Raw genomic sequence first — 27,266 nt, 5'->3', positions numbered from 1 at the left:
TAAAGGTTACTTAATCTAAACTTTGTTTTACATAAAATCAGAGTCTGTCCCTGCGACTCTCAATGGAAACTAGCAACAAACACAATCAATGTAAAGATGCATCCAGCTCCATTATTAACAGTGCGAGCGTGTGACGGACCAAACACAATGAGATCTGCAGAGGAAGAGAGGAAATCATTAAACAAAGCCTGATCTCTGTCACACTGCATCAAACTGTCTCCTTCATGATACCCACGGCTCAGCCATGCTCTGTGTTCAGAATCAAATGAGAACATTGCATTCGCTCTTTCCCCTCCTTTCCCCTCCTTCCTGCTTCTTCTAATAAGTGACCCTCCATGCAGCAATTAAAAACCTTCAATTTAGAGGTCACACGCTCTTAGAGAATAACCTGCTGAATGCAACACAGTGCCTCGCAAAACTAATTTACAAGGTGTAGAGCAGATTGCCCTCATTCCCTGATCACACTCACCCCTCCTCTGGGGCTGCAGAGACATAATCAGAGAGGTCTCAAATTGGGAGAACAATGTAGTCACTGACAAACAGTCTGAACAACAACACTAATGTTTGTTTGTTGGCCAGAGGAGAACTGGCCCCCAAGGCTGATCCTGGAAGGTTTTTTCTCCATTCTGCCACCTGATGGAGTTTGTGATCCTTGCCACTGTCACCTCTGACTTGCTTAGTTGGGAACATTTATTATTGATCTGGCTGTATACTGACGCTGTTTTATGAGAACTGAACTGAGGTGGATGATGACATCATTTTTTTTGGGAGAACTGCTGTGAATTAACTAATTTAATAATTGATGATCGTTACAACGGAGATGAATCAACACTTAACTGACGGCCAAATGTCATCATTTTCCAGTTATCCCTGTAAAGCTGCTTTAAAACAATCTGTATTTTATAATGCGCTATATATGAAAAAGATGACTTGACAAATCCATACTGCACTATGAAGACAAACCTATGCCAACACTGAAACAGACATAATTAACTGATTAATTAAATTACCTTACCAGCCTTGAAACTGTTATTTGAAACGATTAAACTGTTTTTAACATAACCCTAACATTCATGTTTGTAACAAACAGGACATAGTCATATAGTAATTTTCAGAATCATATAAAACATAAGAAAACGGTTGTGTTTTTTTTTTTTTTTTTTTTTTGGTTTCTCAAGATTTTGTATGTGACTTTCATATTGGAATATTTCACTGACGTTTTGAACCCCACTGACAAAAATTATTATTGATGCTCTATTGGGCCGTTTTTGCCACACCTACCAATGGGTTTATTTATTTTTCTACATATTTGTGATGAACACTATATCACCATACAGTCACTCACAGAATCATAATTACATTTAAAAAAAGAAAACAGTGATTTCCTATTGGTGACATTGTGATTGGTGACATTCAATGCATTTCTTTCTTCTGAAAAATACAAAAGAACATATTTTGAGAAAGGTTTTATGATCATGTTTTATGATTATACAATGAAAGATAATGGGGTCTGATGTCTTTGTTTAGTTTTTTGACCCAACTCACATTACGAAAAAAAAAAAAATATATATATATATATATATATATATATAATTTTACGAAAAAAACTTTTACGTAAAAAATAAAATAAATTAGTTATAGAAATATATATATATATATATATATATATATATATATATATATATATATATATATATATATGAAGAGTTTGGTTCCAAAACGCGATAAACGCCATTTTAAAAAAAAATGAGTTACTGCAAAAATCGGACTTTTCAATACCGACCAGATACAAAACAATGTTTAATATTACGTAAAACGGGATATCCGCCGTGTTATTATGTAATGTTTTCTCCCTTTCTTTCCAAACCGCTACAAACGCCAGTCTCCCTTTTCTGCAAAATGCCACATATCCGCTAAACCAATCGCAACGCACCATTCCACGCAATGTAAACAGTAACGGCAGCGCTTTAACTAACCCGGCTTCCTAGGTTTTCTCTATTGTGTCCTTTCGATCAACAAACAAACAAAGAAATGAATAATTTTGACAGCATTGGTGAACCTGCGGAGGGTAAGGCATCCTGCATGGGTAAACGTGACATCGACATCGAATCATTTACGTGAGGAAGAAGATGGACTCGGGAGGAGGAAATGCCGGCTGTTGCTTGTTCTCACACGACAGCATCAAACTTCTGTCACGCTGACACACTGACCCCCAGAGGATCTTTTGGAAAACTTTCAGTTGTTTTATTCAAAGTCAACGAAAACCGAGCAGGACCAAGCCAGTTTACAGCTGATCGCCGTCAAAAAAGTTCAGCGGCGACGTCCCAAGTTTGACAACAGCGATGTATATGCATAACGTTAGATCATGCTTAATAAATCATAATTCATGATGATGTGCTCGTCTTAGTTAATGTTTTAATTAAGGTTTTGTTCATCCATGAAGTCATGAATGAAAAACGTTGAACTGTTAAAAAAAAAAACTTGATAGTTCCTGATGATATTAATATTAATTAATGCATAATTCATTTATCCATGAATTCATGATAATTCATGACATGAACCCTTAAAGTGTTACCGAATATTGTTATATTAAAGCAATGGATTTATAGTATGCACAAGAAATTCAATGTCTATAAAATTTTATTTTGATTAATTGCATTTTGAAAAAAAAAATATTATTGGATTTATTGCATTTTGGGGAAAAAAACGATCTGTTTTTATAATAAATCTTTGGAAATCAAAACCTGGATTTCATTTTTTATTGTTATTATAACCTACAAATGCTATGTGAAAATTTGAAACCGAAAATAGTGGTTTTCATCTTCCCATTTACTTGCTAAAGAAAACACAGTTTTACTCAAATTCATCAAAATGGATTTATAGCGTTTTGGAACCATACTCTTCATATATATATATATATATATATATATATATATATATATATATATATATATATATATATATAGGCTATTTCTTATTATTATTTATTTTATTTTTTATGTAAAAGTCATACAGGTTTGTAGCCCCTAAAGGGACCTTTGCAAAAATGAAAAACTGTCGCGTGTGCACGTGAAAGTCTATATTTTTATTTTTAGCAAAGGTCCCTTTAGGGGCTCAGTAGGTTTGGAATGACATAAGTAAAAATACAGCAATACACATTTTCATTTTTGTGTTGGGACAGAAGGTTTCGTAATATTTACATCATTTTTAAAAATGCATGTGCCTCCCAATTAGATGCCGAGCAACAGGAACAATGTGCTGTTGAGTAGGAAAAACCCTCCTACAGCTGACAGGAGCAGCAAGACTCCCCGACACCCACCTCTCACACACCTGCTCACTCTCCCATGGAGAAACAACCATAGAGAAGGAAAGAGAGGAAAGCAGGAGAGAGTGATTGGCAGGCAGCCAGGATCTCTACTACTTTAAGTGCTCTATCTCCCTGTGTGTGTCACACTCTCATTTTTATTTTCTGTTCTCTTTGAGTTCTGTCACTGTCCCTTCAAACCACAAATATATGCAAAACCTAGGCTTGATGCGGCATCATGCTCGGTGACTGCATATAAAAAGACATGCTGCTTTTATGCGACAAGGATCGCCTCTTCCAGTACACACACACACATCAACACTCAGGGAGTTGTGGTTGACTGAATCAAAGTTAACACCAAACTTTTTTTTTTTTTCAAATCTCAAAGCTAATTATTGCACGTTGGATTCATGGCTAATTGACTTGCTTGCTATTTTAACATGAAACTGCTTTAGACAATGTATGGACAGAAACTGTGACAGACTGTATGTGACATGGCTTATTTCATGAATATTAATTACTCGGGTCATTCAAATGTTATTTAATCTTCTCCCAAAACTAATGCTTATTAATATTCATAAGACAAGTAAAGCCGAGACTGGTACAGTAAATTCCCATTTCAGCTGCAAGCTGTTCTGATATGAGCTTTATGTTTACCTTTCTTCAGTATATGTTTGATTGGTTTGAAATCAAATATTTCTATATTACAACACATAGGCCTATTTAAACGTGCATTGATCTGGGTCTGTAGGAGAGCATTTGCTGCCAATTTAAAATGACAACGTCCACAGTTAAATTACTATTGGATATATATATATATATATATATATATATATATATATATATATAGTATAGTTTATTTTAAATAAAGGACATTTAATTTGATATGCTGTAATGTAATGCAAAAATATTTATGATAATTGGGTATTTTTTGGGGGGTGAGAATGATTTTATACCTTGATATAAGTAAAATCATTTTAACAAATCATCAGTACAAGACCTTTTATGTTATTCATATTCCTCCAATCACTTCCATTAATTTTTTACTATTTGACTACCATTCACCCTGTCCCTCTGTGTATTTTGTAAGAACATTTGCCTGTTTGAAATATCAAATATCGAATTATAGTTTAAATCAAATTTGTTTAAATGGGCTACATTCAGATCTCTGAAACCTAAGCTAAGAGATGGATGACGCACAGGATCTGCAGAGACGACCGATTGTCCACATCAACATGTAAACTGCATCTCACTAAAAACATTTAAAGTGTAATTACACACTCAGATGTGCCTGTTTGTGTGGATCAAGCTCATTTGAGCGCTTATAGTTCCTGTCTAAAATTATTTTGTATGCTTGGGTGGTGCTACTGATTACCTGGAACCGGAATAAAACTCCCTGTGAAATACAGAGGACAAAAAAAAAAAATTAAAATAACACCTCTGCATCAACAAATCAACTGACGGATTTTGTGCCCATCACAAAATGTTGCGAAGAGAATTGTCTGATAAAATTATGCAGTGAAATTTAATAGGGTGAAGAATACTGCATTATTACGGTACTCTCTGAAATGAATGAGGTGAAAAAGCCTTGTGATTTGCTAATGACACTCAGTAGGCCATCAAGCGTCCAGGCTAATACGCATTAGAGCTGCACTGCAGCTAAGAGGTGAGCTTAATAGGGCACAAACAACCCTCCTCATGCACATCGCACTCGTACCCGACCTAGAGCCGTGCTTTATTTCTTCTCTTTAATAAACGAGCTGCCACACAAGAACATGATTGCATAGGAAACTCTATAGGAAATGAGATCCCAATTGTTTCTCTTAGACAGAAACAGAATTAAAAGCAGATCAAATGAAGGATTGCTTAAAATATGAAGCGTCAACACTGCACCATTAGCATCACCAAATGGAGCTGCAAAAAATGATGACTGTTTTTGCCATTGTTCAAAAAAGGTACTCAAACATTTTTTTTCATGTGTCTCTAGAGATCAGCATCTCAAACTGTGCTCAAGCCAGATCAGTCTTGAAAACTCGAGCATTTCCCTATGAACTATGCACATTTATTTCATTGCTGTATACTCTTGCAATGTGTCTACAATGCAAATGCATTCACTTAATTTACTCACTCATGTTTTTCCAACACACACCCATAAGAATTTGGTGGTAAGCAAACGCATGGCACAATTTGTTTTTTGAAAACGATACCGTCATCTTCTCTGTGTAAACTACAAACGAATTACATGTTCAATCTATTCTCCATAGGCATACGCGAGTATCAAAATAACAACAAAGAGAGATCGACAACTATGGCCTGGCATCCATAATACAGCCATTTTAGGTGCTTTCGCGAATCCATGTGAACGGGGATTATTTTGACATTGTCGTTGCTGTACTGAAACTTAATGATGAACAAAAAAACACAATTAAATTAAATATAAACCGGACATTGGTACATTTTCAAAGCACAAATTGTTATATATATATATATATATATATATATATCCTGAGACATTTCATTTAGTTTCTTTACTGAAAGTCTGGTAAAAACCCCAAAAACTAAAATGTATTTACATCTGATAAATGTACTTCAGTTTACATTGATAAATGTGATGTGCTCTATGTATGTAAGTCAATCATTATTTAAAGAGTTAGGTCGGTATTTTACACTTAAAGCCCTGTTTTAAGATCGTTTCTGATGAAATAGAATGGTTAAGATTGAAATTTGCTGCTGATTTGATACAGAAATCTGCTGAAAAAGATGCTTTCCAACAGGTTTAATCGTAGTGTTTGTCTGACTCCATTGACTTAGTTAAAAAACTACGATAAAATCTAATGGAAAGCATATTTGCAGCGATTTTTTGCAGCGATCAGTGAACACCCCAGACCACTCGGTGATTTTCACGTCTTTGAAAACTAAAGTTTTATGCGTTTTAAAGAAACCGAAAATTCTCGGGACAGCAGCATGTGTCCAAATTTCAATCTTAACCGTTCTATTTCATCAGATACCATCTAAAAACAGGGCTTTAAGTGTAAAATACCAAACTAACCCTTTAAATAAAAGCCTAAATGAAATGTGATAATCATAAAAAGAGATTGCATCTCAAGACTTGGATTAAACAGCTCAATTCACATGGATTCATTTCACAAAGACTTTATGACCTTTTGGATACTTGGACTTTTTAATGGAGAGACAAAAAACCTGCATGTTTCATTAAAATATTTTAATTACGTTGTGTCTATCTATCCCTTTAAGTCTCTTGAGCTATGAAAGAGCAATCACTGGGTTATCAATTTGAGTTAATTGAGTTTAACCCTGAGGTTTTCTTTTTCTTTTTCTACCATCCAGCTTGTTTTGGCTGCATTTCATTCTTTGAGTAGTTATCTTTGTTTTACACCACACGTCCTCCCATTCTCTCCTCCCAGGGGTGCAGTGCAGCAGAGCATGGCTGTTTCTGGTGAAGTTCACCCATGTGTATGTGAGACGTTTGCAATGTGCAATCTCTGGATCACCGCCTTGGGCATCTGCCCACTGAACGACGAGCCAATTACGACCTCTCTCCTTCAAAACATGACCTAATGAGGGAAAACACTGTGCTTAACAATAGAAGACTTTACAAAGAAGTAAATGACACCGGTTAAATGGCCATTCCTAGGGGCCAGTTGTTCAAAACATTTAATCTGGATCAAAATGATCTGGATTTGGAAATCCCATTTTTTCCTATCCAGGATCAGGAAATCCGTCTTACTTTTATGCTATTTTTTCAAAGCAACATTGGACTGGATCACCCTGATCCAGATACACAGTTTTCAAGATTGCTAAATCCGGATTACCAGTACTCTAAATGGGACAACATATCACAATGTGGGCTACTAGCCAACATGGGGTCACTGTAAGTGTTTCTTATTTTGAGACAAAACAAAAATGGGGACAAGATCATTTTTATTTTATTTTTACTTAACTATACTGAATAGTTTAATTGTTAGCCTATGTCTACTTTATCACTGTTACAACGGTTACACAAGTCAAGTGCAAAATATAAATAAATGTATGTACACTTTTTTTATCAAAGTTATCCAAATCCCACTGACAAGTTTTGAACAACACAAACTGAAGGTTTGATCCAGATTAAAACTAGGATTGGATTCCCTGATCTAATCTGATTTCAGATTCCTTCTTTCCCTTTTGAACAACCCATTTTCAAGATTTGATCCAATCCGATAACCAAAATCCGAACAACTGGCCCAAGTAGATTCATTTGAGATCTACAGATAAAGGGAATAGTTTCTATGAATAATGACCCAAATATTGACATGTTCTTAACATCTTTTATAAAGCCAGTACAGCTATTAAAACTATTATATGATTTTAGAAGACTTTGAATATGGCATACAAGTCATATGGCCTACTTTTATGACACTTTTTATTGGTCATTTTGCAGTAAAGTCCTAGTTCACTTTCATATATGGAATAGAGCATTTTGGGTTGAGCTACCACTTTAATGACAAGGTCTCTGTAGATACTACAGATGACTAAAGCATGCACAAAAGCTGAAGAGATTTAGTTTTGTCAAAGTAATACAGTGGTTATAGTGTCAGGGAGAAAGACTATTGGCACTATTCTCATTCATTAGTGGCAGACTCATGAATGACTAACGCATCCCATTGCTTCATGCACCCATCAGCGAGGTTCAATGTAAGGAGACCCCTGAGCATCACATGGGAGGTTGACAGCCGTGAATCAAACACAGTATATAACGAGGGCCACATTTGACTGTACAGAGCTCTCAGATATCCGTGTGATGATAGAAACTTCTGTCCCTACAGGGGCGAATGGATCGTTTCTGTCTGCGGTCTCTGGTTCAGCTGTCTTCAATGTCCAGTTCTATTTACTGTAAATTAAATGAACATCCTCCATCTCAGACCACTCGGCCATAAAGGTCAAAACGGGTGGTAAAATGTTTGAATAACTGTATATTCCTTAGTAAAATTGCTACAAATGGTGAGAAAAAAAAAGAATATATATATATATATATATATATATATATATATATATATATATTACAAAACATTAGCAAATCAGCACTATTACCTAAAACTGTGTTAATTAATGCAGATTGTCTGTCGTTCTTTTTACTTTGAGTAAAGATAAAGGATGGAGCAAGTTTTGTTTAAACAAACGTTTATGCTACATCAGTAGCTTGGCTAATGTAAGTTATGCTCTATTGCTAAAGTTAATGATATATTTCCCACATGTGTACTGCAATAAATTAATAATATTCAATTCAATTCACATTTATTTGAAAAGCGGTTTCAAAGCAGTTTTAGAGTGATGTTATCAGAGGCAATTGTCTAAGTTATGTATTTCAAAATTGTACATGTACGAATCACAATTAGCTAAAAATGTACTAATTTAAACAATGTAATGATTTAAGGCAGAAACAATGAGCTCATTGAAGAAATGAATAATTGTTTTTTTTTTAACAAAATACTATGACAGAAATTAGAAAAATACACAGCGGTTTATCGATGAACATACTCTTGTTAATGCTGATGGTGATGAATTACAGTTGCAAAATTTCATAATTTATTCGACTTCAAACTGAGTAGCGCATCACAGATCAACTTCCTGCTGAAGTCATTCTTACGATGCAGGTTGGGTTGAGATTAGTGTTGTTAAACGATTAAAATATTTAATCGCGATTAATCGCATTAATGTTCTTTAGTGAAATGTTCTACATGTCTATTGATTTATTTTTGTCCCATTATTTTTTTCTCAATTTAATGCTCTTATCAACATGGAAAAGTCGATTGGCTTACTTTGTGCTTTTTTTTTTTTTAACAACGTTGGCAAATAATCTCTCACACAATGTAACACTGTCCATCAATAAAAGGGTGAAAGAAATACTGACGAGGTCCTGATATTGACGAGGGGGCGGAGAAGTCGCATCAGCGTGTGTGTGTGTGTGTGTTGGCAATCAGTGGTATTTCAGACTGGACATGCTGTGATGATGACAGCTCAGTTCACAACGACAAAACACACAGATCACTTTGGTCTTGTCAATGGAATTTGGCAACTTTTAAAAATAAACTTTCCATTCAGAATCTTACTGGCATCCATTTCGGTGTCTCGCGCTCGCCATCCACTCAAAACGTAATGTCAACCTACTATTTGGCAGCTCGCAAGCCCAAACGAGTGTGTGCGGCATCCCTGTTCTTTTGTTTCCGGTCTAGCTATATCCAATTGCGCTTTGGTCGACGAAGCAACAAATAGTCCCCGAATGGCACAAGCCATTGAAATGAATGGGTTTCAGAGCGCAGCACCGCATCCTGTAGTATCATCATGTGAAAAAATACGACAAAGTTTGCTATCGCGCAATAAAAAAATTGACACCGTTAAAATGGGTTTGCGTTAATGCCGTTAATAACGCGTTTAACTGACAGCCCTAGTTGAAACCAATGTTTCGCCATCTGACTCGCGCTCTAATCGATATAAAATACATGCATCGTTAATGTCTTTACAGTGTGTACATTCGCTGAGGACTCAGGAAGCCTTCGGAGCTGAAGTTCAGTAAGGTTGAGGGCGTTTCATTACAATAAGCGGTAGACCAATCACAACAGACCGGGCCATATGACCAATCACGACCAGAGTAGGCTCACGAAAAGAAGATGTTTCGAGAAACTGAGCATTGATTATGTTTTCTAATTGTATATTGATATACATTACTTTTATATATACATTAAAATTACTATAAATAAACAATAGTATATTTACTTAAATTACTTAACTGTTTATTTGTTATAAAAAAAAAATACTTTATTTTTCGAAGAAACATCATCTTCATTTTGTAAAAACGAATGAACAGTTAACTGTTTGCACATGCATTTGACCACAAATGCTAAAATGCTCACACACTCACTCCGCTCTCCCAGTGTCGCATTTCTCTCGCCACGCGTATCTGTCACGGCACACAGATATCAGAGAGAGCAGTCACACTCTTCTGTAATACATGAGATACAATTCAACAGATAAATTAGTGTCAGTTTCCACATCCCATTCCTCGCCTGCAGCCTCCCTCTCTCACTGAGTGTCGGGTGTTCTGCATTCTAAATGAGACGGCATCAATCACAGGCCACCCAAAAATCCAGTCGGGTTACAAAAACACTCTAAGCCTTTGTGTGTGTATTAGTGTATGATGTTTGTAAAGGGACGGGTGTGTGGTTGTGGGAGCTTGGTATTATATCTCACCAGTCAATAAAAGATACAAGACGGATTCATATTAAAATGATGGAAGATGCTGTAGGCGAACCAGTTATTGAGACATGGGAAAAGGAAGTATTAACAGTGTGCATCAACAATTTGTATGCAGCGCTGCTGTTTTTAATGACTTAAGCTACCATGAGAACACAACTACACAACAGTGTTGTTCACTGGCTGTATAAATTTAAAAAACAATAGACATTCAATAAATAGCTTTAGCATACAGTACTTGTATATTTTAAGCTCATCAATTATTGGATCAAAATACAATACAACAGAAATATTGTGAAATATATTTACTAGGGGTGTAACGGTACATGTTTTCGCATTGAACCGTTTCGGTTCGAGGCTTCCGGTTCGGTACGCATACAAACCGAACGATTGCTTGGACCATTTTTACTGCCGGCAAAATTCGTGCTGACGCGGCCAACACAACGTTGCGCAACATTAAATGGCAAGCGTAACGAAAGCAGCGCGAGCCGATCTCGATCAAGCAACACTGTTACTACACAGCGCTAAGAGATCCGGTAAAGAAAACATTTGAATTCGCCACTGAGGTAATAACATCGCTGCGAGATCTAGTGAGATGCATTCACATTTCTCCGTTATTAACCGTAGATCTCTATTAGATCAAACAGCGCTGTCATGGAAACCAGGAGAAACATTGTGCCGTGAATGAACTAGTAATAGTTTCATCCACAGACCAGCAACATTCACCATGGATTTAATATAGTAACTGGAACAAGTTTGGCTGGAATGGTGAAATGCTTTCAAGTACTTCACATATCTTTTTCCAGCACTTCAAAATTCAAATATTATATAAATAAATATATATTTAAATGTTATTTTTAATGTGATGACCAAAACATTATTTGTTCATCCTTCAAAGATGACCCCCATTTATAAACCTGAATCTAGGAAAACTCACACTTATTTAAAAATATTTTTTCTTTAAACAAATAGGAAATTTCTCTGGCATTTCTTTCTTTTTGCTGTATCGAAAACGTACCGAACCGTGACTTTAAAACCGAGGTACGTACCGAACCGTGATTTTTGTGTACCGTTACACCCCTAATATTTACAATTTAAAACAACTGTTTTTAAGAAATAAATATTAGACCTTTATAAACGCGTTATTAACGGCGTAAACGCAAACCCATTTTAATGGCGTCAATTTTTTTATCGCGCGATTAACAGTCTTTTTGTCCTAGTAAACTCTGTCGTTTTTTTCACATGCCTTTGCAACAGGACACGGCGCTGCGCAATGAAACCCATACAATTCAATGGCTTGCGCCGCGCAAGGACGTTTTGTTGCTTCGTCGACCAAAGCGCAAGCGGATCTAGCTAGACCAGAAACAAAACAACAGGCATGCCGCACACACTTGTTTGGGCTTGCGAGCCGGCCAAATAGTAGTTTAACGTTACGTTTTGAGTGGATGACGAGCGCGAGACGCCAAAATGGATGCCAATAAGATTCTGAATGGAAAGTTTACTTTTTAAAAGTTGCCAAATGGTTCCATTGACAAGACCAAAGTGATCTGTGTGTTTTGTCGTTGTGAACTGAGCTATCATCATCGCAGCACGTCCGTGGACTGATCCACTTTCCCATGTTGATAAGAACATTAAAATGAGGGAAAAAAAAGTAATGGGACAAAAAGAAATCAAAAGACATTTAGAATAGATAAAAATGTGTGATTATGTGCGATATATACAGTATATATATATATATATATATATATATATATATATATAATGAGCATTGCCAATTATCTAATAATCTAAAAAAGTGTGAAACAAAATCTGTCATGCTAATAAAAGCAGTATCATTATGCTAATGTGGAGCAGATCCGAACCTTTGCCAGCGAACTGGCCTTTACGACAACAAAGGACGAGATATGGTTTGCATGTGCATGAAGAGAAAGAGGAGTCTTTAATAAGAAGGATGACATGGCTGGGTCCACACCAAAGACTTCAGCATAAAGATCATCCCCTGACCTGTCACTCACCTATTCCCCCTCTCTCCCATGCTCTTTTTTTTTTTTTTTTCTCCCAAGGTTTGGCAGACTAATCCCACACAGCGAGCAGAGTCAAGGGGCAAACACAATCTCAGAGCTGAAAGAGACGCTCTCTCACACCTGGAGCACTGTGCAGAGAGACAGTCATTCCTCCCCAGCCACCTTCCCTGTTTACCCACACTGCACCGGGGTGTTAATTGCTTTTGGGGGGATTAGTCCTGACTGAGCAAGGCCTAAGCCACAGAGCCTTTGCGCTGTCACACACACTCCGGGCCCCAGAGTCCTCTCTGGCTCTGGACCAGCGGCAGTGAAGCTGTGCTCTGGATCGCCCGTGCCTAAAGCGCAGACGTTTCCTCACAGCTGATTGGATATCGAGTCGGGCTTAGGCTGATTGATGGGGCTGAGGTAAGCAAAGAAGATCAGCTCATTTAGACCTGGGGATCTCAACAAGGTTGTTGAGATACAAGTGAGTGGATAGGCAGAGCAAGGAGAGCATAGTGAAAGTGTGATTAAGAGCAGATGAAAAACATGTGAAGTCAAATGAGTATGCTTGATTGTCTGCCATTGATTAGATTGAGAGAGTCAGAGTGACCCCTCAAGCAGGAATGGACTGTCCCAACCAGATGTATGCTTCTCCCAAAAGTGAACTACCTACTGTATAACCTAAAATTAACAATTGATTTCAACTTATTTATGATAATTATGATAAAGGTTTATTATTATTATCTTCCATCAATAACGCTTAATATTACTAAAATGGCCATTAATACAGTAACTCAATTTGAGATGGGTAAAGAGCATTGTTGCAGGAATCATCAATAATTTTGGTTGGGTTGGTTGGGTGTTAGGGATGAAGGTATGGAGGTACAGATAGGTTGGTTGGTTTAGTTGGTTGGCTTGGTTGGATGAATGGGTGGGCGGTTAGGAAGGTACTGTAGATAGTCGTACTAGTACAGCTCCTGTCTACTTGAATGGGGGAAGTGAGTTTATATCATGCTATCCTATCCCTGATTTATTAATCCCAACCTGGGGGCATATCTGAAAAAAAAGCACATAATTATGCAGTCCCTAATCAATATTTAAATAATCTTCCATTCAATAAGCTTTCAACACTGCTAGCATGTGAATATCAATTGTCACAATCAGTTTATAGCTATTTTTGCCTAAACAAAAAGCAAATTTACAAGATGAATTGAATTGTCCAAAGCAAATCTGACAGATTACACTGTCTTGTTTGTCTTTTTGCATCTTGCATACCTGATAGCCTGACTGTTTATTGTAAGAAATATGACAAAATGATTGATGGATGGACTCCCGAAAGAGGAGTGACAGCTCAAAGTGTGTGGAGATGGCAGCTAAATCGATATGGAGGAAACAGGAAACCGCCATCACCTAATCTTGAAATGTCCCTTCATCAGGATTTGTTTCAGTATTATTTATTATAAAATGTTTTTAATTTTTCTATTTTTAGTTTTAATAAGTAAGTTTTTCAAAAAAAAAATTTTTTTTTTTATATTTCAATTTAGCTTTAAATGATTATTATAGTTTTAGTAATTGTAGTACTTCGACTTTAAACCTAATTATTTTAAGTAGTTGCCAAGGCAACATTTTGAACTTTCATTAAAGGAATCATGACATGAAAACTCTAATTTGCCTTGATTTTTTGACATATAAGTGATCTTTGTACCAACAAAACATCCTGGGTAGCATTTCCCAAAAGCACTGTAAGTTGACCATAAGACCATTGGTGGCAGTTTTTCTACAATCAACTTAGGCTTACGATGCTTTTGGTAAATGCAGCCCTGGAAGTTTCAATAGTTTAAAATATCCTCCTCATAAACAAATCATTTATTTAATCAATCTAGATATAGTGGGGTTTGTGATGCATATGCCTGCCTCCAGAGCAAGACATCAACGAATAGTTATACATCATCACACCATAGGGTCCGCCTATTTGCATTGAGGAACATTGTACAAATCAGAAAGTTATTTTTTTATCACTAAAAATTATTTGCCAAATAATGTGTTTAATGTGAGCAACTTTTTATACAATAAAGACTCCGATGTGCTGATTCATATTTGGCATGCACTTTCAAACAATAATTAATAAAGCATTCTTTTTGATATGTCAGTCAAACATGAATGACTGCAGTTCAAGTCATGTAACTGCAGCATGTTAAATAAATCCGTATTGCGAGAGGTGTAGTCTGATTGATTAGCAGATTGATCCGAGCTCCCCTGGGCGTCTGTACTTGTGCCTGCTCTGCTGGGAGGGCCCGAGTCTGTGGCTCTCCGCCATCTCATTAAAAAGCACCCCATTGGGTAGTGCTGAGAAGGAGGGATGTTCTCTGTAATGCCAAAACTATCCTCTGAGACCAGAAAAACAAAACTAACATTTAAAGAACAGCTCAGAGATAGAGCATGCCACTAAATCTGTAGTTTGTAACACTCGCTGAAACATTATGGGCGTTTGTAATATCACCGGTCAACTGATGGTTAAGACTGAGAGGGTGGCATTCGCTGCTACAAAATATTAAAGTCATCTCGTAAAGTCGAATCGTGAGCAATGTGACTAGGACTTGACATTAACTTTTTTGCTCACCAGCCACTGGGGTTAGTGGTTTTCCAAAGGTACTAGCCACTGCGCATTTTCACTGGCCACAATTTTAACATCAATACCATGGGGAAAAACTGACATATATATATATATATATATATATATATATATATATATATATATATATATATTTGGCAGCAGATAAATTAGGATGCTGTCACTTTAAGACCTGTCACACAGACCTTATTATCCTCTTATACATGTGTTTTCTTTCTCAACTATTAACATAACTGACTGTGTTAATGTGAATACCCGCCAAGACCCACATTTTGAAATTATTTTGTGTTGTATTATTTTAAACGCAATAAGCAGTGAAAAATTCAGACTTGAATTTTTTACACTGATTTTTAAGTCTTTTTTTAGAAACGGCAAAAATGCAATGCAATAGTTGGCCTTGACAACATATTAAATGAAAAAAAGAGACATCGACAGTGTTTCTGAGCCTTAGCTCTATAAAAGAAAAATAAAATTACTTGTTATCACATAAGTACAGCGCTGACATGCAACAGGGCACCAAAATTAATATGTGCCACATGCTGCAGACAAAAAATATGAGGGAGGATTTAAGCCTTATTCTTATTTATTGATCATTCAACAATTTTCCAAAGTCTCGATCCACTTTCTACAAAGTCTCTCCACGCCCTTTCCTTATCAAATGATCCCATTTCCCAGCACTCCCCTGTTCCTCGAAGCAAAAAGAGATCTACAGTATTTGTTTTAGCATGCGAGTAGTATCATCCTGCTGGAAAAAGCCGGGCTGAGCCGATCTCCTGCAGACATTAATTGTAAGAGGAAGTGGATTAGTGAATTAGGGGGGATCAGGGAACTGGTCGGCGCTGAGCTGAGAGGAGATTGGGAAGGGGGGTATAACGGAGAGATCAGATCCGCCCGCCTGCACAGCTCCAGGAGTCCGTGAGGAAGCTGAGCCTTAGACGGGGGATCAGAGTGATGGAGAAAGCAAGAAAAAGACATGCAAGACCACAAGCTGTCAGAATGTGAGCAGGAAAAGCTTTGCACCCTCCACGAATCACAAATTTTATTACAATTTAAAGTAACTATTTCCTATGGTAAGTGTTGGGTGTAATGCATTACTAAATAATACTTACTTCTGATGTAATAGCAATACATGCAATACATAGACTGCGGAATAATTATATGTAAGCAATAGTGTGTTTAATGTTAAATGTTAATGGAAATGTATGTTTTTTTTTTTTAAATGAAATATTCTCCCTTCAAATAATTCGACATATAATAATTTGAAATATTTTAACACATTATAAAAATATTTAAATATTAGTTAGAGATACATAAAATACAATATTAGTTAAATATACATAAACATGTTTATAGAGTTTTTATAGACTTATATAAGTATACATAAGTTCAGTAATTTCACGTAAATGGCAATTAAGATTACCTATTAATTGCATTTAAGTGAAATTACATAACTTAAATATACAAGCTTGATAAAAAAATGACCATATGAAAATTCCAAATGGCACTTAGAGGCTTTTGCATCTGAACACTTCTTATATATATATGTGTGTGTGTATATATATATATATATATATATATATATATATATATATATGAAGAGTTCAGATGCAAAAGCCTCTAAGTGCCATTTGAAATTTTCTTCTAGAATGATAATTTTTATCAAGCTTGTATATTTAAGTTCAGTGATTTCACTTAAATGGCAATGGTAATTACCTATTAATTGTTATTTAAGTGAAATTACTGAACTTAAATATACAAGTTTTATAAAAATCATCATTAAAGAAGAAAATTTCAAATGGCATTTAGAGGCTTTTGCATCTGAACTCTTCATATATATATATATATATATATATATATATATATATATGTGTGTGTGTGTGTGTGTGTATATATATATATATTTCATCTGGTATGATAATTTTTATCAAGCTTGTACATTTAAGTTCAGTAATTTCACTTAAATGACAATTAATAGGCAAACTTATACTTATATATATATATATATATATATATATATATATATATATATGAATATATGAATGAATAAATTAATTTAATTTAAAAAAAATTATAGAAATGATGACAATGGAAAAACAAATCATGCAAAACAATGCATTGAATTTCAGAGAGGCTATTTTTAAGGACATAATGGAACAGAAAATACATAAAATCATAACCGAAATCTTACAAATAAAAATATTTGTTTGCCTATTAAACTTTTTTGAGGTGCATATGTATCACCTGTATCAGTTATTCGGGACGTCTCGCTCTCATCGAATTTTTCGAATGACTCACAGGGGGGTGTAATTTACCAGCTTTACGGCTGGGCTAATTGCTGATATATTTTGGTGGGAGTCTATCGAGGAGCGGGTCACGGCCTCCTTCCTCCCTTGATTAGCACAGGTCAGCGATAATGAGTGAGAGGTTCATAGCGGCTGCCAAGCCCCTCGACTTATCAGTAAGCACCTCGGGTCAACCTTTTGATCTCAGCTTTTGGAGTCCAGGGCAGAATGACCACAGGAGGATAACATCAGAGGTGGAAGAATGGCCTTTAATTAAAAACTCTATCTTTCATAACTCACCATATTATAGATTTAGAAATGACTCATTTAAAATGTGAATTTGAACTGAAATATTTGACCAAAGATGTATCTATTCTCCAACACAAACCAGTGGTTTGTTTGTTTTTCCCCAAACACATGCACAGAAGCTATCTGAAATGTATGAGCGATTAAGACACACACACACAGACACACACACACACACAAACACAAAACAGCCTCAATATGCAATGCACTTTTTGACCTATAGAGGTCACTGTGTGTGTGAACATGAGGCTTGTCACATGACTGCACCACCCTGAACCTGTACTTGACCTGCCAATCACCAAACTAGTTTCCCATATTAAGCAACATCTAACCACAGCCAGTTCTCCAAGGAATCACATTTGTAAATACTGCAAATGGCCTGAGGCTATCAGTGTTGGTCATACAAGTATGTGAACTGCCTTCCAAGTATGCTGCAGAATGTAATGGGCTGATGAGCACAAAGAGAGGTCATATGTTATCTACGGTGTAAGGTGTACCTTCACCCCCAGATGGGCAAAATATGTCACAGTCAATTCTTGATCTAGTTTACAACTTTTTCGTTTTGAGCCATTCCCTACCAAAGCATGTGAACAAAAATGCTTCAAGCTACACAATCTCAGTTTTGCTCTTTCACTGTGAATTGTGGGAGACATTTTTAAATATAAAACTATATGATTTGAAGATACAAGTGTTGTTATACAAGTACTAGCGTTAGCGTACATACAAAAAATCCATAAGGATATTGATCGTTCGTCTCAAACCATGGGATTTATTATTTTAAAGGTAAATCTAAGAAGAAAAATATATATTTTAAAAGGGGTTATGAACTGGCTTTTTACATTTTTTTTTTTATATTGTTGTCTGAGGTCAACATATGACGTTCGCTTGGTTTTTACATTTAAATCCATCCAAATGAATAAGTAATATGTTATTTTCTACCCAAATTCAAAAACGCTCGGTTTTTATGGGCGTCTCGCATTGGAAACTTGAAAGTAAAAGCCCACTGCAGTGAGTGGAGAACAGTTTTGCTTATTATAATGAGTTTCACTCTCGATCCGGTTTGTCATCACGAGGTAGGCATCTATGTTCTTTAGCCATACGTGTAACTCACGAATCAGTGGGCGGGGCTAAACCGGCCGTGTTGAAGTAGGAGTTGATCTTCTTCTGCGGGGGTGGTGTTTTATCCTCTTCGACGTCATAGTTCCCCACTTTGAAAAACGAGTCGTTTGCTGAGCCTGGTGTCAATAAAAGCTTTCCAGTTCTGAAACTTACAGGATATTCTAATAACCTGATGACCTCTTACAGTAGATGTCAAAAGCTCAAGGGAAATTTGATTTCTCATCACCCCTTTAACAGCCATGGGCTAGCATTAGCGCTAAAAGTCAAATTACAGAGTGTTTAATTATTATAGTTTTGGAGTGTTGACCATAAGGTGTGTAATGACACGATGATGGGCACCATACTATTTGAAATAATTGTATCACTCCGCTCTTCGTGCAGAGTGCCTTAGGCATGTGTTTGTTTTTCAATGTTCCATGACTAAAATATCCACGTGGCCCTTTATAGTGTTTGCTGGTCCTGAACCAAGTGACCATGACAACACAGTACTGACTATGAGATGCACAGAGAATTTCGGGGAACATGCTCATCCCTTTCTCATGTTCACTGCATGAAAAGTGGGATTTTCGTCCCCGTAAACTGCCGGAAATCTCCCTAATTTTCGGCAGTTAACGACAATTTACAGACTGTGAACGTCGCGTTCGTCTGTGCCACATATTGACGGAAACGAACCATGACGTATGCATGGAGCGCTCGCGGAGGTGTGAATGGCCCTAATTAGCATATGAATAGCAGCACTGCGCGCGCCTTGCCAGAGAATGGCTTGAATTTCCTCACTCAGTATTGGTTGAAATTCACTACATTTAAACAAGAAAATCACTCGTGATTGGTTGGCAGATCTGTTACTATTGGTCAGCCGACATAAAATTATAATAATAATATATATATATTCATATGATATGCTATTATGTTGTTTATTCATGTCATTGTTATCCTATGGACTAAATTATTATTACCATCAAGGACATGAATTTATTGAGGAAAGGAACATTTGCCACATACTGTTTATTCAAAGAAATAGCTTTATTAGAACAAACACACAACTATGTACACAGCATTGGAGAACATCTTCACAGCACAGAAAACATGTCCTCCACCCTCTGGAAACATGGGACAACATACACACAGCACTACAGTTATACAAATAAATCAATAATATATTCAATATATTGCATCTTTATTCAAAAATAAATTGCCCTGAATGGCATCAGAATTGGGCACCAGATATATCAAACACAGAAGGCAGAATTATGAATGAATAATAAGGATGTAATTTAAAGGTATTGTTCACTTTGAAATTAATTTTTGATATGTTTTAGCTTACCTCAAGGGCATCCAAGATGCAGGGGTCTTTGTTTCCACAGTATTTTCAATTTTGATATTTTTAGGTCAAACCGTTGTTGTCTGTCAGTCATATAATGCAGGTCTATGGTCACCACCTCAAAGAGCATGCACAAAGAAGACCAAATTAAACATGATTTAATGACTCATAATTTAAGTACACATTGATGGACTAAGACACGAAATGAGCGTTTTGTAAGAGAAAACAAACAGTATTTATATTGTTATTGTATAAATGTGTATATATATACATATTTAGATATACACAAAAATGCAATATATCTTAATATGTTTAGATCTTCACAGTAAAACTTCTGAAATCTGTGTAAACAATGAGTGACGTACCAGTGCAAGATCGCTTCTGGCACTTTCCGCCGCATGCGCAGATCATATATATATATATATATATATATATATATATATACACACAAACACACACACTGTTCATTTTCTCACACAAACCGCTCATCTCGTATCTTAAGCCATCAACGTGTACTTACAGTTATGATTCATTAAATCATGTTTAATTTGTACTTCTCTGTGCATGCTCTTTTAAGAGATCCCCATAGACTTCCATTTTATGACTGATGCCCTTGATGTAAGCCAAAACATTTCAAAAAAATAATTTCAAGTAAACTATCCCTTTAAAACTCTTAATTCAAGTCCTGTAGGCTTGGCTCATCAGGGCGAAGTGAATCCAAGTCTTTGCGACGCGTGCTTGAGGTTCACCTTGATGTACATACACCTCAGTGGCTGTGGAACCGAATTTCATGACCCCTTCTGCAAAGTTGAAAAAGACAATGATTTAGATTTATGGAAAGGCAATCTGCCCCAAGTCCCCACATTTGTAAGCAAAAATATATGTTTCTTCTGCATCCACTACCTGGTTTCCTTCAGGCGATGGCGGATGTCGACCAGTAGTTTCAGGACCTTTTTCTGGAACACTGAAGTAAACAAACACATTTGGTGATGTTTACAATACTCTAATTAGAATAACAAAGTTTGATAGCTCACAAGGGAGAAGGTGTCTATTAAAAGTGTCTTCTCCACTGCCAATAGATCAATACTTACCACCAGGTTTCAGTCACTGCATCTCCCAGTCTCAGTCACTGCATCTATACCACAAAAAAATGTGTTATAAAGTTATTATCAAATGATGAAACTGAACAGATTTATAAGATATTTAATAACTTGGTCAAACATTTATAACTGAATATAACATGCCATGTTCCAGTTCTCTTTGGCGTTTTCACCACTGTCTCACGCTCAAAGTCATCTATAAACACAAACGTTAATACAAATTAGTTTAGTTTTACTTTTTATTTGACTGGGGCCTGTTCAAAAGAAAAGAAGATGAGATCACAACACGTAGCAGTTCCGCATCACAATCCGTACAGCGACGCTTCCGTAACATGAATCCGTACAGTGACCCTTTGAATCAAATGTACAATGAATCACTTCCAGGTCAACTAAAGTTATATATACCTTTGGAAACTGTGTTTTGTCATCTTTGATTTTCTTCACGCATTGTCGAAGTCCACGCCCTTTGAAGACGACATTTCAGCGATAAGTACAATGACACCTGAGTGACATTTAAAAATGTAGGTGGGCAGGGATCTCGCATAGATACCGGTGAAGGAGGGAAGAGAGTCAGCAAATGAAATGAATGAAGTTTTGGTCATGTGGTCAATAGTATTGAAGTTAAACGTAATGGTTATTGGTGTTAAACATTTTTAACCTAAACTGTGTCTTATAAGGTTAATAAAATCCCATTTTAAACGGCAGTTTAAAAACTATGTCTTGGAAACGACCTGCGGCGACCGAACGCGCCATTTTCCATAATGAACAATATTTTGCAGATCAGCGATAGCAGCTAAGGACTTTAAAGTCACCCAAAGAGTCAAATGTGAAGTAAATTGTGTCATAATGAAATCTAACTACTGCACGATGAGGCAGGGTGTCCATAAACGTTGTTTATCCCCGTTGTACGGTTTCATGTTACGCTCCCAACAATGACTGTACGGAATCTTGTGACGCGTAACATAGTTCCCCACCCAGCGCCGCCTCAGCAAATCGCCATTTATGAGCATTTCATAGGCCAAAAATAAACCAATCAAAGCTATAGAAACAAAGATAAGACCTTCCCCCAGTAAATGACGTATCAAAAGTTCATTGGTCTAATCCGTTAAGGGTTGCTCTGACGTTTTTTACGTGCCCGGAAGCGAGTTTTCGTGTACGGATTGTGATGCGGAACTGCTAACGTTACCTTGTTTAGGTGTTTTTTCTCCTATCAGCGAAGGACACCTCACTCCTTACAGCCCCTGAGAGACAAAACAAATCACAAACACCTGAAGATTTCACTCCATCACACAAAGTGATGAAATTTTACAAACAAGGATAGCCTACACTAGAGCATACAAGCACATTACGCGCTTTATGTTTTATGACCCTGGCACTTATTATTTTTTCATAATTTCTGACGATATTCACAGTAAACGCATTGGGAAAAGCCAATTGAACACTCAGTACGAGTTAGTTTGATTACTAGCAAGGAATGGTAGCTAGCTTGCAGCCAGATAACAAAGTGCAACCTAACGTACAGTTTAGTGTCCCAAATTGTTCAAATTGAAACGAAACTAAAAAAGAATTAAGAGCAGCAAGCTAACGCAAAACAAAAAACTGTTCCGTTAGGTTAACACCCTTGGACATTCGCGGCAGTAATCACAGCAGATTTGTGAAGTTTAAGACAATAACGCTAAACTACCAAACACTATAAGTACACATGAACATAGAATTCACTAAGTTGGACGAACTTACCTTCAATTTAGAGGAAAAGATGGGTTCACCAGCGATCATGACGGCGAAGTAGGCTGAATATCTGTGCCGTTATTTCTGCTTGAATAACACGCCACATGCCTGGCACGTTGTCTCAGCCAATCAGAGTGGCTGACGTTACAGGTTGGATTATGATGATATGCTGCCTCAGCCAATCAGAGTTACGTTCACTGGTTTTTGACTCAGGTTGAAAGGCTGTCGTCGGCTGTCCTTTTCTGCTGCTGTTCATTTTAAATTAGGAATAAGGTAGATATACCCAAATAGGCTACCATGAAATGTAAAAATACATATATGCATAAATAAATAACTTTATTAGGCTACTTAAAATAAATAAACCAGTAAAAAAATTTGTAAAAAACAAAAACAAAAAAAACATCTGTTTATAACTGTGAATTAACATCCAAAGATGTTATCATATATTTTGAAAACTACTTCTGTAAATGTTATGATGAATCTTGTAATTGTATTAGGAAAATTTCATATTCATAAGAGTAAAATGAATAATTCTAAACCTTGTTTGAAGTTTTTTTTTTTTTTTTTTTTGGGGGGGGGGGTCGGATTTTCAGTATTCAGTATATTGAGTCTCTCAAATGTATCGATAAAAATGTAGTGATACAATTGTATTTGCTAAAGAATATTGAAGCTAATTGAAAAGTGAATTTATGTGTATGCTATTTTCTTTCTTTAAATAGTACAAATTACTGGTTTCTAACTTTCTAAATTATTATTTGTTGATTGTTATCTTTTTGTATGTCATGTTGCAATGTTAAAAAAAACAAAAAAACAAAAAAAAAAAACACGGTAATTAGGTTATACTGAGCCTGATCTATTTCTACCAGAGATTGTCTTAGAATGAAGTTCCTTTCAGAAAAATGTTACCTGGGGTGAAACTCCCCTACCCTTATTTGCATGTGTATAGCTCACAGCATTTTCATTTACATGTCAAAGCCTCCTCTAGATTTAGGAGAAGGGGGGACAATGGGGGGACAACTGCCAAGCAAGGCCCACGTCAATTTCCGGCAATTCACGGCAGTTTTGAGTGTTACCTGTAAATTGCCGTGTGCAGTCGTAAACCTGAACTTCCACGACAATCTACAGTGCCGCTTACTGACGAAAATCCCACTTTTCATGCAGTGGTTGTTGTTTTTTTTTTTTGTTTTTTTTTTATCATGCTCATGGCCTTTTTCAAGCTCTCTGTTTCATTGTTTTTTTTTTTTTCTTTTCTTCTATATCTCACTTTCAACCTGAAGTAACAGGTTCTTGGAACAGTAGGGGGTTTGTGTTAATAAACGCTATACGAGTTGTTCGGCCAGGTCTAAGGTCAGTGCTCTGCTGAAAGTGGAGTTGCATACAAGTGTGTCAAAAGAAGAGAAAAGATCTCTCAAAAGCTTTTCAGGTCGCAGCACATGGGGCAAAAAAAAAAAAAAAAAAATGAGTGACCTAACATAAAAACATAAACCTACAGGCATTGCATCTTTATTTTTTAGTAAAGACAGAACAATAAATACCCAATCTTGAACTGAGTAAAAAAAAAAGTGTACAAATCAATGAAGAGCACTCATTGTCTCAAAGTAAGCAGAATCTGTGCTGTAAAACAGTGACTGACTGGTAGGTTACATGACTTGGAAAGATAGGTAGTGCTAGACCTGTTTGTCTACACGAAAGAACTTAGATGAGCTGGAATGTACACTCTCACACACATTCACACATCATATAAACACACTGCTAAAAAAATAAGAAAGGGTATCTATCTATCTTAGCAACCATCTAGAGAGGCATACATCCCTTCAAACATCAATTATCTCTTCAATCAACCCAAGTACACACGTCTTATATAACCTTCAGCCTTCAAAATAACCTTCAAACTAAAGACTTGTCAAGCCAACATTCAAAGCTTGTCTTGATGAAGCTGTTCTTGAAAATGTCTGCATAATTTCAACTCGCATCACCGATCCCTTTATCATCAACTTATTCTTGGTCAACATTATCAATTCTGATATGTCCACTTTTTACAATCCAATCAATTTCTGATGTCTCATCCTACACTTTTTTTTTTCCCCATTTGCAATCCTATTTCACTCTGTGAGTTCAATGAGTTGCAAATTCTATTTCGTGTTGACGCTACCAGATTGAATTGGTGCTCGGGGACTTTAAGAAAACACACTGATCTCAGACAGTCATCTGACACACAAAAGAGAGATCAGCAGGTTATAATTACGAAACCATTGTGTGCTGACAAACTGACTGACAAGCCAACTGATTGTTCCAGAATTGCAAGTATAAAAAAGTGCAGCGTGAAGAACTTGCTGTTACTCAAGGCTAGCGCTGTGTAGCTGTTTGGGGTGGTTCAGAGAGGAGAACAAATGTCCACATCTTACCTGCAAAGACAAAAAAAGAGAAAACAGGACAATTTAATTTCCTATCACAGTGTAATTCACAAACATATTCTACAAACACAACTAACTACAGGTACATTCATGCAGTATTCAAAAGATTGACATTGCACAACCCATCCTGCATTGTTTCTTTGGCTTCAGTTAATGTACAAATCAAAGGAAACGATCTTATTTATGCAAACCGACATGCATATTTTTGTTTGTTTGTTTGTTCTGCTGAATCCATTTTACTTGAGCAATCAGAGCTTTCTGAGAGAGGTTATGCATAGCCCCCGACACATGAGGCCGTAAACAGGTTAGAAACCTGATTGTAGCTGGGACACACGCCAGAGAACCTTTCAGTTCACCTCCTCTGCTTCTCTACCAGACAGACAGGTTGCATATTTGACTTGGCAGTGACTACTAAATGCAATCTTACTATGCAACAAAGATACATCAGCAAGTGTTTAACCCTTTTAAGAAAGACTGCTGGAAATCAATCAATCAAAATAGGGAGTCATGGGAATGGCCTATGTGGACCGTTTCTTATATTATGCACTAAAAGTATATGCTTGGCTGGTGATGCAAAAGTCTATACTTATGAGTAGTAAAACATACTCAAATGTACTGGGACGTACCTTTGCTTTATAAAAATGCATTGATACTACAGACCCCATTGCTGTGTACTTTTGCATTTTTTTTACTTTTAAATGCATTGTTATTTAACATTTCAGTATTAAAATATATATATAAAACCTATCTGTTGCACATCTGATTAGGGGATATGTAACAATCTTTGTTGCATTCATTTCCTGTTATCACTGTAAAGCTGCTTTGAAACAATCTGGATTGTAAAACGCGTCATATAAATGAAGGTGACTTAACTTAAAGGAGTAGTTCACTTTTAAAAAAAAAAAAAAAAGAAAAAGAAAACTTTTGCTGATAATTTACTCACCCCCATCTCATCCACAATGTCCATGTCTTTCTTTCTTAAAGGGTTAGTTCACCCAAAAATGAAAATTAAGTCATAAATTACTCTTCCCCATGCTGTTCCAACCCCGTAAGACCTTCGTTCATCTTCGGAACACAAATAAAGATATTTTTGATTGAATCTGAGAGCTGGATCAGTCCTACATAGACTGCCTAAGGGACTGGCTCTTGACGGCCCATAAAGTCATTAAAGAAAAGGTTTAAATATTCCATGTGCCTACAGCGGCTCAATTATAAGTTTATCAAGCGACGAGACTACTTTTTGTGCGAAAAAAACATAAATAACGACTTTATTCGACTATTCTATTACTTCCTTATGGGCGCATGCGCGAGAACTGAGACGAGGACGTTCTCCTTCGACTACTTTTTGTTACCGGCTGCTCACCGCTTAGGAGTTTTACCGCCACCTACCGTATAAAATGATGTGCTGATATAGCTGGAAGCGCAAAACTTTCTGTTTTCAAGCAGAGGAAGATGCGCGCTGTACATACGCTTTTCAAGTAGAGTATTTTCCGCACTATAAGGTGCACTTACAGTAAAAGCCTTTAATCTTCTCAAAAAACGACAGTGTTCCTTATAATCCGGAGCGCCTTATATATGGATCATCATCTTATACGGTAGGTGGCGGTAAAACTCCTAAGCGGAGCAGCCGGTAACAAAAAGTAGTCGAAGGAGAAGAACGTCCTCGTCTCAGTTCTCGCGCATGCGCCCATAAGGAAGTAATCGAATAGTGGAATAAAGTCGTGATTTATGTTTTTTTTTCGCACAAAAAGTAGTCTCGTCGCTTGATAAACTTATAATTGAGCCGCTGTAGGCACATGGAAT

At 36.5% G+C, this 27,266-nt stretch overlaps 1 protein-coding gene and 1 long non-coding RNA gene across 3 annotated transcripts in view; both read right to left on the bottom strand.

Annotated features, from left to right (window-relative positions):
- erbb4b (erb-b2 receptor tyrosine kinase 4b) overlaps window positions 1-27,266 on the bottom strand; it is a 470,418-nt gene that overhangs the window by 310,310 nt on the left and 132,842 nt on the right. The gene's annotated exons all lie outside the window — the stretch shown is intronic.
- On the bottom strand, window positions 20,444-23,102 carry LOC120485611 (uncharacterized). Its single transcript, XR_016169397.1, has 6 exons — window positions 23,059-23,102; window positions 22,508-22,562; window positions 21,466-21,517; window positions 21,313-21,356; window positions 21,125-21,185; window positions 20,444-21,021 (listed from the first exon to the last, which is right to left on the bottom strand). It is a non-coding gene; the product is annotated as an uncharacterized LOC120485611 (long non-coding RNA).

The sequence above is a fragment of the Pimephales promelas genome, chromosome 7, assembly GCF_988280905.1.
Source record: "Pimephales promelas chromosome 7, fPimPro1.hap1.1, whole genome shotgun sequence".
NCBI lineage: Eukaryota > Metazoa > Chordata > Actinopteri > Cypriniformes > Leuciscidae > Pimephales > Pimephales promelas.
The sequence above is the reverse complement of the archived record's forward strand: the minus strand, read 5'-3'. Positions and strand labels throughout refer to the sequence as shown.